The 5221-nt window shown below is 38.2% G+C and overlaps 1 pseudogene across 1 annotated transcript; it reads right to left on the bottom strand.

Moving 5' to 3' along the window:
• Positions 1-701: 701 nt before the first annotated feature.
• LOC100718745 (immunoglobulin heavy variable 3-74-like) lies at positions 702-1402 on the bottom strand (annotated as a pseudogene). Its single transcript, XR_010049177.1, has 2 exons — positions 1213-1402; positions 702-1112 (listed from the first exon to the last, which is right to left on the bottom strand). The product of XR_010049177.1 is annotated as an immunoglobulin heavy variable 3-74-like (transcript).
• Between the last annotated feature and the right edge of the window lie 3819 nt (positions 1403-5221).

Here is a 5221-nt window from a genome sequence, read left to right as displayed (position 1 = left end):
AATGATGCAAATCCATGATTCAGTGTCATCTCAAGTTTGCAATTTATTAGTTTGAAAATGATCTTTTATGGCAAAGAAAGTAAATATTAATGTGTGACATTTATCAGTAACGTGTGCTTAGAACATACTTTAGAAAAACTAGCTGATAGAAAGTTCAACCAACTGAAAACTGATAATTATTGAAATCTCTGAATGCCATGGTAGTTAGTATCATGGTTTTACTGAATTAAATTCTTATTAAGAGTGTAGCTCAAGCCCATTTTAATGTGATTTTTATTGTAAGTAGGCAGAAATGTGACTTGTGTATCATGTATCTGACGGATACTCTTTATTTGTCCAACATATTATCTGTGAGAGAAATGTAAGACTATGTATTTATAGGCATTCTTGAAAATTTATACTGTATTTTACTACTTTGTTTTATGCGACATTATAAAACATTTTAAAATATTTTCTTCTCTTTGAACAAGAGCTATAGAATGCAAAATACACACTTTCAATGATGGACAACAGCAAATTGTAAAACACTATTTTGTTATACTGGATTGATTTTAGTCAGATATTCTGGGTTTTAATTGTTTTTTTTTTGTAGTATGGGATTTAAAATGTGTTTCTTTGCTGCTTCTATTAGCCTGTGGAATCATTTTTGAAAATGTCACAACGTTAATCTAAAATAATAAAATGATAAAAATCATGTCCTCTTATGGTAGACTCCGTGCTGTGGACCTGGAGCGACCCCTGCTGGTATTTAGCGTCCCTACACGGAGGTTTATGATTGACTCCCACTGAGGTTTTCTTCACTGTGTCTCTTGCACAGTAATACATGGCGGTGTCCTCGGGTCTCAGGCTGCTCATCTGCAGATACAGCGTGTTCTTGCCGTTGTCCCGGGAGATGGTGAATCGGCCCTTCACGGAGTCTGCGTAGTATGTGCTACTACCATCACTATTGATAGCAGAGATCCATTCCAGCCCCTTCCCTGGAGCCTGGCGGATCCAGTTCATCCAGTAGCTACTGAAAGTGAATCCTGAAGCCACGCAGGAGAGTCTCAGGGACTCCCCAGGCTTCACCAAACCTCCACCAGACTCCACGAGCTGCACCTCAGCCTGGACACCTGCAAACAAAGGGATATCCTGTTCAGGATACTGTCATTGAGGTCCACTGTGAAACCCACACATTGACGTCTTTAGCACATTTTGTTCTAAATAATTTACCTTTGAAAACTGCAAACAAGAAAGCCCAGATCTGGAACAGCTGCATGGTGAGCCGTCTGTGCTCAGTCCTGATCTCTGAGTGGGAACAGCTGTGCACCAAGCCTGGGCTCCTCTGCAGAGCTGCAGGGTGAGGGCTGGTCTGGTTTTCATCAGCACAGGGAGCTGCTATTTGCATTTCCTACTGCTATATACATAGCTCTGAGGGTGAAAATTCACACAAAGCTCTGCTCACCTGGCATATGCAATGAATGTGATAGGGAGTTTGGCAACAATGATTTCATTCAAGACAATATTAGAACTCACTGTGAGATAATGTCTTGGTATCTCTATCTCTTCATGTCCTTTTATGTCTCCTGTTCATATGAAATGCATTTCTACTCAACTTATCTGCTTTATGAAAGTTTCAGAATGAGTTACCTTTCCTATAGGAAAGCTTTTGTGCGGTAAGTATTCTTCCAAATAGCTGAGCCTACACTCCCCAATGTGTGAACAAATTGCTTCTTGTTCCAAGTCCTGAACAGTGCTCACATACCTGGTCATAAGTCTATCCCCCGCTTTTTATGCTGGGATAATATGTGTGGCATTGTGCATTCTGCTGTTTGCTGAAAATTTTTAATTAAAAAATTAAAAGAAAGAATGAGATTAAGATAAAAGAGGACCTAAAAAAATATAACACAGGTCAGAACAGAATAATTTATGCAACCTAGTGTTTCCCCACAAAATAACCAGACATAACAGTAGCTACCATAGTGTCTTTTTCTTGAAATATTTGAGTATAACTTCGTATATCGCTTGCTGAATTAAAAAAAAAAAAAACAGCATTTACATGGATACCTCATAATGAATCTCTTAATTTCAACTGTCATTATCTCTCTCACTATTTGTCTATATTTAAACATTGGTCATTTGTGACAAATATAACACATCAACTGCAGAAAATAAAATGTGCACGTGAAATACACTAACACACATGGACACTTGCGCAACATCAGACAGAGTCTCAGTATGGTGCACACATGTTATCCTCAATGTGTCTTGAAACTCCTCTGCAATCCCTCCCTCCTGCCCCCTCCCGCCTGAATCCATTCCCAGGAAGCTCACAAGGACACCTGTGTTGCTTTTCAATTTCAACATTCATACAAAGAGTGCAACCCTATAATTGTGGTGATGTTTGAAACAAAATATTTATTTGCAAGGCCTTCAAAATATCACGTGTCAGCATTCATGGACACATATGTGGATTAATTTTCTAAACTATGAAAAGGGATCTGGGAATATAGCTCAGTGCTAGCCTTCTTGCCTGTTGACTCTGAGGCCTTTTCTTCCCCAGTAATGCAAAAACAACATAAAATAAACAGTCAAACAGAAATGAGATATAAAATATTTGATTTTAGCTCTTCAGTGTATTTGAAAATGGTTATTTAGATATTCTAGGCTTCTGGTAATTACAAATAAAGCTGCTCATCATCTTGCAAATGTAGACACATAAAAAGTTGGCCTTTCTTTACAAGCAGCAGTATAACCATAACCAAAACCCACTGTATTAACAGTAAATTAAAGAATTTTCTGAAGAACATCAAAGAATTAAGTTAAAAGGCAATAAAAATACGCAATCTGGGAATATGAGGCTGACATAAAAAAAAAAAAAAAAAAAAAAAAAAAAAAAAAAAAAAAAAAACAGGTCATAGACTCACTACCTGGACTGAGGTCACCACATGTCCACATGTCATGGGATAAGAAGATGAGCAGTTGGAAGCAACTGATGAATTACTACACACTGTCCATGCTGCAGCATCACAGTGTGAGGATAACAGATGTACATAATAGGAGGGGAGTGTGTCTACTTTGTGGCTGTAAAAATGCACTACAAAGAGAAACTTATGTGAAAAATGGGTTTTTCCTTGTACTTCTGGATACTACAATTTTAAGAACAGGCAATGACAGAACAGAATTTGTGTTTAGCAGGAGGTAGCTGTGTCCATTGCTCCAAATATCCTTTCCATACACGACGTATGCTAGAAGAGCTGGTCAGGAATCTGTCTGTGTTACCAGAGGAAGGAAGGCTTTAAACATGTGGATATGAAAACTAGAACACATGTCTCAGGGATGATATGGCTGTGCAGAACATGTAGCACACGAGCATATAGGCTGTGTGCACAACACATAAATCAATTCAATTCTAGGTGCAAATGTACACATCTGTGTTGGGGACTGGCTCAAATTAGCTGTCATTCTCCATTCTGTGTTTGTTCGTATCATCATTTACATAATCCAGAGTTTTGAGCCCCTTAGATAAATGCTCTTATCTCATTCAATTGGGAAAAAAAAAACTGTCTCAGACACAAAAGTTGTCATAAATTTTGTAGACTATTAGACACTCATCTAATTGTATTTCTTGGGGCATGGGAAATGTACTCATAATAATATGTATTCATGAATTTATGCTAACATACATTTATTTTAATCTCAAAGTTCCTTACAATTTTTTCCCAATTTCTCAGTAAATTTTTACACTTGTCAAGTGTAATTACAGGTCTTGATGAGATACAGCTTAGCTTTTCTATAGTATGTTTTTTTCTGAAGGAAAGTGCATTACAGTGAGGGTACCTCTAGCTGTCAGCTTGCCAATGATAAGTAACAATTTTGCCTATGAAACTCACAAGTGAGCACCAAACCTGGCAAACAAAGACTCTCAGCTTAATGTTGTGGGTAGTACTGATCTTCCAAGGACTTTCACTCAGAGAGGGAAGTCCAATTCTCCTTGTCCACTTGTAACTTGAAAGGTTTTCCAGTATGAAGCAGCAAGGGCTCTCATGATTCCTTGCTACTGTATTCCATAGCAAATGCTTCACATGTTACCTAATCTCAATATGGAAAGATGTAGTGAATGTCATTCATTATCTCCTTAAATTACTCTGTGTAAACTGACATCCTTATCAATTTGTCTATAAATCAGGATTCCTGAAAGAGTCATGATGGGGAGCAGAGGCCAGTTGCATCTCTCCTCACTGGTATACTCTAAGCATAGGGACTCTGACCTGCAGTGTGAAGAGCCGTTAATGCTAGACCTAAGGGTCCCTCTGGAGGTGCCCTCTTTAGCTGAAAGGTAAAAGCCTCTTAATAATGAGTGAAAATTGTGTATTTTTGAAACAAAAAAGGCTTGAGAACTGTCACATGTGATCCCACTACACACTTGCTCCACTGTACTAAGGAGCCGCATCTCCATTTGGACAAGTTCCTGCCTTTCAGCACAGTGCCCTCTCAATTCCTGGACTGCAATGAATCCATACTCCAGGAATTCTTTATATCCACAGCTTTTCAGGAACAGAAACTTGAATCTAATGTATTACATCCTGGCATCATTCTTAATTTTCATTTTAAGTTTTATTTGTGACAGTCCATATTTACAGTATACACTAAATGTATGCATCATGGGCAGTCAGGACATGTCCATAAAACCCCTAGGGTTTTGTCCCATTTTCCTGCCCTCCTCAAAAGAGTAATAATAAGATGGCCTGAATGGAGGTAAGAGTTGAGTCAACATTAGGAAGGACAGACAAAGAGATTATCGGGTTACACATAGACCTCCTGAGGAGGATGACGACAAATGGACATAGATGTGCTCAATTATAAGTAGGGCAGCAGCTGAAACTTGACATCCAAAAGTATTACAGTCTGTTCATTTTGGGAGGTCACTGGTTCTGGTCTTTGATACTGGGCATCTCTACCTCCATATTCTGTGATAACATTTAGAGCATTCAGAATTGTGCTCTCTGTTCTGAATTGCATGTTACTGATGGCTTTGTAAGAGTAGATATGTATTCCCAAAGAGAGAACAAAATATTGTGTTTATGCAACCACTTCTGTGGTGAGAACATTTTCACAGGTTCTGATGAGTTCTTAATCATTCAGGAATGATTTGTTACTAGACTTAGGAAAATACACATTCCACTTGTGTGTTTTATTACTAAGAACAACTGCCTGTGCTCTGTGGCATGGTACAGTTCTG

The sequence above is a fragment of the Cavia porcellus genome, unplaced genomic scaffold, assembly GCF_034190915.1.
Source record: "Cavia porcellus strain 051 isolate PalLab524CR breed Dunkin Hartley unplaced genomic scaffold, mCavPor4.1 scaffold_8, whole genome shotgun sequence".
Lineage (NCBI taxonomy): Eukaryota > Metazoa > Chordata > Mammalia > Rodentia > Caviidae > Cavia > Cavia porcellus.
Note: the sequence above shows the minus strand (reverse complement) of the source record. Positions and strands in the feature narration are given on the sequence as shown.